Genomic DNA, 9,235 nt, shown 5'->3' on the forward strand with positions numbered 1-9,235 from the left:
TGCCTTTTCCTTTCCCCTTCAGCATCTCTTCACAGCAGAGACTCAGAGCAACTACTGTGTAATGTTTGCCAGGCAAACACCACAGAGACTGACTGCTTCCATCCAGACTTGATGCAAACAGTTCCAGGAGACGCCAAAGGGAAGCCACGGAGGCTTGAGTTATGAATAAGCCATTTTTCAGGACTGGCTAACAGAGAGATTTAAGCACTCTCCTCCAAACTGAAGTGTGTTTTATTTTTTCCTACAACTTTATAACTCTTTAGTAAAACTACCATATTGGGTATTTAACTTCTGTACTCGCTAACAAAAAAAAAACTATTTGACTCTACTGCTAATGACTTGGAGCAGGAGCAATATGAGAACAGTAAATACTAGAGAGGGCTTGATGGAGCCAGCCCTCATTCGGCATGAGACACAGGTCTAACTGTGGGCTTCTGGAGCCTGAATCCCTGAGTCCCAGCTTCTGGGCACGTAGTTTCCTCATCCTCCTCTCCAAGGGTTTCTGGTTTTCTCCGTAGTTCGTTCCTGACTCATTCCTCAATCAAAGCTGGACAGTGAAAATCAATATGTCTTTCATGTCAGGACTGCTTTTGTTTAAAAGTAAACTATGTAGAGGCAGAGCCAAGATGGCGGTGTGACTAGGAAAGTGGGAATCTCCTCCCAAAAACATATATATTTTTGAAAATACAACAAATACAACTTATCCTAAAAGAGAGACCAGAAGACACAGGACAACAGCCAGACTACATCCACACCTGCGAGAACCCAGCACCTGGTGAAAGGGGTAAGATACAAGCCCCAGCCCTGTGGGACCCGAGCACCTCTCACCCCAGCTCCCAGTGGGAGGAGAGGAGTCGGAGTGGGGAGGGAGAGGGAGCCCAGGACTTCTAAACACCCAGCCCCAGCCATCCGCACCAGAGTGCAGACACAGTGTATGCATGGGATGCTGGAAACTAAGGAAGGAGGACAGTAGGACCTGTGAGCAGGTCCCAAAGCTGGCGCCCCTGTGACAAAGAAAAGCGAGTGCTTTTTGAAAGTCTTAAAGGGACAGGGACCCCACAGTTGGACGGAAGCATCCTGGGTCACAGTCCAGCAGCTGGAAACTCCAGGGAACTCCAGGCACACTAACCCATTGGGCAACAGCTCTGAGACCCCTCACAGAGGTAAACAGCCAAACAGACCCCTGTCCATTACCCCTCCAGGGCCCCGCCATAGCAGAGCAGCAGCCTGAGGTTGGCCACACCCTCAGGAAGGGAGCTTCCTCCATACCGGCTGGGCAAGACACAAAGACCCAATCTACATGCAATTGCCCAACACAAACCACTAGGGGTCGCAGTTGTCCCAGTAAAGAAAGGCCAGGAGCCAAGTGGAAAGAGGCTTGACTATCCCAGCTGACAGATGAGACTAACCCAGACAGCTTCTAAATCTGCTATATCTTCCCCTGAGAAGGAACCTGGGGAGATAGATTTAACCAGTCTTCCTGAAAAAGAATTCAAAACAAAAGTCATAACCATGCTGATGGACTTGCAGAGAAATATGCAAGAACTAAGGAGGGAGAATACAGAAATAAAACAAGCTCTGGAAGGACTTCAAAACAGAATGGACAAGATGCAAGACACCATTAATGGACTAGAAAACAGAGAACAGGAATGCACAGAAGCTGATGCAGAGAGAGATAAAAGGATCTCCAGGAATGAAATAATTTTAAGAGAACTGTGTGACCAATCGAAATGGAACAATATCTACATTATAGGGGTACCAGAAGAAGAAGAGAGAGAAAAAGGGATAGAAAGTGTCTTTGAAGAAATAATTGCTGAAAACTTCCCCAAACTAGGGGAGGAAATGGCCTCTCAGACCACAGAGGTACACAGAACTCCCATGACAAGGGATCCAAGGAGGGCAACACCAAGACACATAATAATTAAAATGACAAAGATCAAAGACAAGGACAAAGTATTAAAGGCAGCCAGAGAGAAAAAAAAGGTCACTTACAAAGGAAAACCCATCAGGCTATCGTCAGACTTCTCAACAGAAACCCTACAGTCCAGAAGAGAATGGCATGATATACTTAATGCAATGAAACAGAAGGGCCTTGAACCAAGACTACTGTATCCAGCACGATTATCATTTAAATATGAAGGAGGGATTAAACAATTCCCAGATAAGCAAAAGTTGAGGGAATTTGCCTCCCACAAACCACCTCTACAGGGCATCTTACAGGGACTGCTCTAGATGGGAGCACTCCTAAAAAAGAGCACAGAACAGAACACCCAACGTATGAAGAACTGAGGGAGAGAAATAAAGAATCATCAGACCGTGTTTATAATAGCTTAATAAGTGAGTTAAGTTAGACAGCAAGATAGTAAAGAAGCTACCCTTGAACCTTTGGTAACCACAAACTTAAAGCCTGCAATGGCAATAAGTACATACCTTTCAATAATCACCCTAAATGCAAATGGACTGAATGCATCAATCAAAAGACACAGAGTAATAGAATGGATAAAAAAGCAAGACCATCCATATGCTGCTTACAAGAGACTCACCTCAAACCCAAAGACATGCACAGACTTAAAGTCAAGGGATGGAAAAAGATATTTCATGCAAACAACAGAGAGAAAAAAGCAGGTGTTGCAATACTAGTATCAGACAAAATAGACTTCAAAATAAAGAAAGTAACAAGAGATAAAGAAGGACATTACATAATGATAAAGGGCTCAGTCCAACAAGAGGATATAACCATTATAAATATATATGCACTCAATACAGGAGGACCAACATATGTGAAACAAATACTAACAGAATTAAAGGAGGAAATAGAATGCAATGCATTCATTCTGGGAGACTTCAACACACCACTCACCCCAAAGGACAGATCCACCAGACAGAAAATAAGTAAGGACACAGAGGCACTGAACAACACACTAGAACAGATGGACCTAATAGACATCTACAGAACTCTACATCCAAAAGCAACAGGATACACATTCTTCTCAAGTGCACATGGAAAATTCTCCAGAATAGACTACATACTAGGCCACCAAAAGAGCCTCAGTAAATTCCAAAAGATTGAAATCCTACCAACCAACTTTTCAGACCACAAAGGCATAAAACTAGAAATAAATTGTAAAAAGAAGGCAAAAAGGCACACAAACACATGGAGGCTTAACAACATGCTCCTAAATAATCAATGAATCAATGACCAAATCAAAATGGAGATCCAGCAATATATGGAAACAAATGACAACAACAACACAAAGCCCCAACTACTGTGGAATACAGCAAAAGCAGTCTTAAGAGGAAAGTATATAGCAATCCAGGCATATTTAAAAAAGGAAGAACAATCCCAAATGAATGGTCTAATGTCACAATTATCGAGATTGGAAAAAGAAGAACAAATGAGGCCTAAGGTCAGCAGAAGGAGGGACTTAATAAAGATCAGAGAAGAAATAAATAAAATTGAGAAGAATAAAACAATAGCAAAAATCAATGAAACCAAGAGCTGGTTCTTCGAGAAAATGAACAAAATAGATATGCCTCTAGCCAGACTTATTAAGAGGAAAAGAGAGTCAACACAAATCAACAGAATCAGAAACGAGAAAGGAAAAATCATGACGGACCGCACAGAAATACAAAGAATTATTAGAGAATACTATGAAAACTTATATGCTAACAAGCTGGGAAACCTAGGAGAAATGGACAACTTCCTAGAAAAATACAACCTTCCAAGACTGACCCAGAAAGAAACAGAAAATCTAAACAGACCAATTACCAGCAATGAAATTGAAGTGGTAATCAAAAAACTACCAAAGAACAAAACCCCCGGGCCAAATGGATTTACCTCGGAATTTTATCAGACATACAGAGAAGACATCATACCCATTCTCCTTAAAGTTTTCCAAAAAATAGAAGAGGAGGGAATACTCCCAAACTCATTCTATGAAGCCAACATCACCCTAATACCAAAACCAGGCAAAGACCCCACCAAAAAAGAAAACTACAGACCAATATCCCTGATGAACGTAGATGCAAAAATACTCAACAAAATATTAGCAAACCAAATTCAAAAATACATCAAAAGGATCATACACCATGACCAAGTCAGATTCATCCCAGGGATGCAAGGATAGTACACATTCTAAAATCCATAAACATCATCCACCACATCAACAAAAAGAAAGACAAAAACCACATGATCATCTCCATAGATGCTGAAAAAGCATTTGATAAAATTTAACATCCATTCATGATAAAAACTCTCAACAAAATAGGTATAGAGGGCAAGTACCTCAACATAATAAAGGCCATATATGATAAACCCACAGCCAACATCCTACTGAACAGCGAGAAGCTGAAAGCTTTTCCTCTGCGATCAGGAACAAGACAGGGATGCCCACTCTCCCCACTGTTATTCAACATAGTACTGGAGGTCCTAGCCATGGCAATTAGACAAAACAAAGAAATACAAGGAATCCAGATTGGTAAAGAAGAAGTTAAACTGTCACTATTTGCAGATGACATGATATTGTACATAAAAAACCCTAAAGACTCCACTCTGAAACTACTAGAGCTAATATCGGAATTCAGCAAAGTTGCAGGATACAAAATTAACACTCAGAAATCTGTGGCTTTCCTATACACTAACAATAAACTAATAGAGAAATCAGGAAGACAATTCCGTTCACAACTGCATCAAAAAGAATAAAATACCTAGGAATAAACCTAACCAAGGAAGTGAAAGACCTATACCCTAAAAACTATAAGACACTCTTAAGAGAAGTTAAAGAGGACACTAACAAATGGAAACTCATCCCATGCTCCTGGCTAGGAAGAATTAATATCATCAAAATGGCCATCCTACCCAAAGCAATATACAGATTTGATGCAATCCCTATCAAACTACCAACAGCATTCTTCAATGAACTGGAACAAATAGTTCAAAAATTCATATGGAAACATCAAAGACCCCGAATAGCTAAAGCAATCCTGAGAAGGAAGAATAAAGTGGGGGGGATCTCACTCCCCAACTTCAAGCTCTACTACAAAGCCACAGTAATCAAGACAATTTGGTACTGGCACAAGAACAGAGCCACAGACCAATGGAACAGAATAGAGACTCCAAACATTAACCCAAACATACATGGTCAAGTAATATTCGATAAAGGGGCCATGGACATACAATGGAGAAATGACAGTCTCTTCAACAGATGGTGCTGGCAAAACTGGATAGCTACATGTAAGAGAATGAAACTGGATCACTGTCTAACCCCACACACAAAAGTAAATTTGAAATGGATCAAAGACTTGAATGTAAGTCATGAAACCATAAAACTCTTAGAAAAAAACATAGGCAAAAATCTCTTAGACATAAACATGAGTGACCTCTTCTTGAACATATCTCCCCGGGCAAGGGAAACAAATGCAAAAATGAACAAGTGCGACTACAACAAGCTGAAAAGCTTCTGTACAGCAAAGGACACCATCAATAGAACAAAAAGGTATCCTACAGTATGGGAGAATATATTCGTAAATGACAGATCCAATAAAGGGTTGACATCCAAAATATATAAAGAGCTCACACACCTCAACAAACAAAAAGCAAATACCCCAATTAAAAAATGGGCAGAGGAGCTGAATAGACAGTTTTCTAAAGAAGAAATTCAGATAGCCAACAGACACATGAAAAGATGCTCCACATCACTTGTCATCAGAGAAATGCAAATTAAAACCACAATGAGATATCATCTCACACCAGTAAGGATGGCTGCCATCCAAAAGACAAACAACAATAAATGTTGGCGAGGTTGTGGAGAAAGGGGAACCCTCCTACACTGCTGGTGGGAATGTAAATTAGTTCAACCATTGTGGAAAGCAGTATGGAGGTTCCTCAAAATGCTCAAAATAGAAATACCATTTGACCCATGAATTCCACTTCTAGGAATTTACCCCAAGAACACAGCACTCCAGTTTGAAAACGACATATGCACCCCTATGTTTATTGCTGCACTATTTACAATAGCCAAGATATGGAAGCAACCTAAATGTCCATCAGTAGATGAATGGATAAAGAAGATGTGGTACATATATACAATGGAATATTACTCAGCCATAAGAAAAAAACAAATCCTACCATTCACAACAACATAGATGGAGTTAGAGGATATTATGCTTAGTGAAATAAGCCAGGTGGAGAAAGACAAGTACCAAATGATTTCACTCATATGTGGAGTATAAGAACAAAAGAAAACTGAAGGAACAAAACAGCAGCAGAAGCACAGAACCCAAGAATGGACTAATAGTTACCAAAGGGAAAAGGACTGGGGAGGACGGGTGGGAAGGGAGGGATAAGGGCGGGAAAAAAAGAAAGGGGGCATTACGATTAGCATGTATAGTGGGGGGGGGCACAGGGAGGGCTGTGCAACACAGAGAAGACAAGTAGTGATTTTACAGCATCTTACTATGTTGATGGACAGTGACTGTGAACGGGGATGTGGGGGAGACTTGGTGAAGGGGGGAGCCTAGTAAACATAATGTCCTTCATGTAATTGTAGATTAATGATACCAAAATAAAATTAAAAAAAAATAAATAAATAAACTACGTCTCAAACCCTGAACAACTGAGTCTTCTGGCTGCTCATTCTTTGCTTCGTTCTGCACTCCTGTTTTATTTCTGTCTCCCTCATGTTTGGGTGGGATCCCAAAACATTTTCCACCACGTTCGTCCCTACCTCAACCTGGACGTCAGGCCCATGCTTTCTACATGATTTCCTCTCATTAGGTTTACACACTGGACTTTAAATACCATCACTTGCATTGGATACATCAGGCTGACACTGTGTGAAGCCAAAAAATCCAAAAAGAAAATATACCTTGGCAAACTTCTCATCATTGAAAGGGAAGCCCCACCCCCATCGACGCCTGGATTCCTCTAAAAGCATAATATGTATGCAAGGTACTGTTTACACAAGACATATTCTAAAATAATCAAGAGGGATTATGAGAGCTTTCCTTTTTTATAATGCAAAGCCAATTTAAGCAATAAAATCTGTGGTGTCGTCACATGGAGGCACACAAAATATATGTCATCACTGAATACTGTTTATGTTTCTAGGGTCTTATCTGAATGGCTGTGGAAGAGAGGAAGGAATGTTCCCCAAAGGCATGCTGGAAAGAACAAAACAATTTGTTCACTGCATTTTTCAAATAGGTGAGGATTTTTTAAAGATGAGACTTAATGCTGGTAATGATTGGAATATAGTCTTAAGGTGGTCCTGAAAAACAGTTTGAAACTATCTATCAAGAGACTTTAGAGTGTTAGCATACCTTGTCCCAGTGATTCCAATTTCATGAATCTACCCCAGGAAAAAGTCAACAATGTTAGAAAGATTTATGTAAAAGTGTTCATGAAAATGTCACTTGTAATAGTGAAAAATATTCTAAGTAACCTGAATATAGAAAAGGTCAAACAAACCATGGCACATGCATATGATGGAATGTTATTTGGTACTTAAAACTCATGTAATATAAAAGGCTACTAATTCTGAAATACTATATTTAAAAAGCAGCAGAAAATAAAACTGTATATGTGGTTTGAATATGATGTTACAATAGTGAATATAGAATGTGTGTGTGTGTGTGTGTGTGTGTGTGTGTGTGTGTGTGTGTGTGTGCGCCCAAAGGTTTGGTAGATTACAGGTGATTTTTACTCTCTTGTTAGGCCCTACTATAATTTCCAAATTATTTTTTAAGTGAAAGTTTATTTTAGAAATGTATCTAAATTATTTGGTCATAGAAAATGATACTCACCTATTTATCATATTTTTTAAAATTTGATCTTACTTATCAAGAACAATATGCACAGTCTGCTTTCCAGTTCTTTCCTTATACCTAAAGTCAGCTGACTTGTGAGCTTTAAAAACATCTCCATTTTTCTTGTTTTTCAAGGCTGATGAATTTTGACCAGATAAAGTTCCAGCATCAGCAGCTCGGCTGGCCCCATAGGAGTTAGCTGTAAACTGCGCAGTCCTGGGATCTGCCTCAGAGGTATTTGAAAACTGTGAGAAAGGGCTGATTTAATTTTTGAGAATTTAAGGATGAAATTGTGTGTAGTAATACATGTTACTTTTGAAGAAAATTACTAAAATAATAAAAGCCATTATGTTTCTCTAAAGTCTTTCAGAGTAAATTAGCTGTTTGGTGTTTTCAACAACTCTGTTTTGTTTTGTTTTTTCTATCCAGCAAACTGGGCTGATGGGGTGGATGGAAAGAAGGAATTATTTTCTGAATTGCTTAATTATATTAAAAATAAGGAAAGGAGCACTACGTTTTTCCAGAGTTCTTCCGTATGTGTCATCTCATTTGGTCATCAAAATAATCCAATGAGATAATCAGAACAGGTATTATAATCCCAAATTGTGGAAACTAAAGTACAGGAGGAGGATGACATTTGCTCAAAGGAGCCAGATCGCTTCTGAAGACCTTCATCCTGTTGGCCCAGGCTTCTGCGCATTGCTGAGTCAGTAGGAACCTGCTATTATATTCAGAGCCAATTCCCCTGAATAGACTAGATTTAAGACTTTAATTTAAGATTTAAGATTTCCTATGCCTGAGGTGGATGCCCACAGAGCCGGAGCCTTCTCCCCTGACCCGCACAGTGCGCCACCCCCGCCCATCAGCAGAGCCACAGATTCTTAGCTGGGCTGTGGGTTCCAGTTGGGGCCTGAACCCCAGCTTTCCTAGGACTCTCCCAGTCTACCTGCCCTAGAATGGCCCCCTTTCCTAGGGACGGAACTGCACCCTGTTTGGGTTGGAGTGCCCCAGCGATGACCCCTCCCTACCTACCACACACACGCCCACCACCACCACCACCACCACCATGGCCTCCTCCTTTCAGACTCTGGTTTGTTTGAAAGCCGAGTCCTGACAGCCTGTCACAAGGCCATGAATCCGTTTGGCTGCCAGAGCTCCCGCAGAGTCAGAGGGTGTCTCCAGAGTCTTTCAGGTGTGTCCCCTCCTGCCTGCCTCCCTCCTTCCCCCTCCGCCCCATCCTCCTTTCTTCCTTCCTGTCTTCCTTCTCTCCTCCCCTCCATCCCTCCTTGCTTTCCGTCTCCCTGCCTCCCTTCTTCCTCCTTTTAAGTCGTTGTTTCTCTGTCCGTGGACCTCGGCCCCCACGTGTTGGTGTTAGGGGCTGAGGTGGCTGGACTCCTCTGCTGGGGCACATTGGCACCTTCCGTCCATG

The 9,235-nt window shown here is 41.0% G+C and overlaps 1 long non-coding RNA gene across 1 annotated transcript; it reads left to right on the forward strand.

The window, feature by feature from the left end:
- The first annotated feature begins 627 nt into the window (after positions 1 to 627).
- LOC140843255 (uncharacterized) lies at positions 628 to 8,797 on the forward strand. The gene is made up of 3 exons (XR_012120862.1): positions 628 to 784; positions 7,109 to 7,204; positions 7,942 to 8,797. It is a non-coding gene; the product is annotated as an uncharacterized lncRNA (long non-coding RNA).
- The last annotated feature ends 438 nt before the right edge of the window (positions 8,798 to 9,235 follow it).

This window comes from Manis javanica, chromosome 8 (assembly GCF_040802235.1).
Source record: "Manis javanica isolate MJ-LG chromosome 8, MJ_LKY, whole genome shotgun sequence".
NCBI lineage: Eukaryota > Metazoa > Chordata > Mammalia > Pholidota > Manidae > Manis > Manis javanica.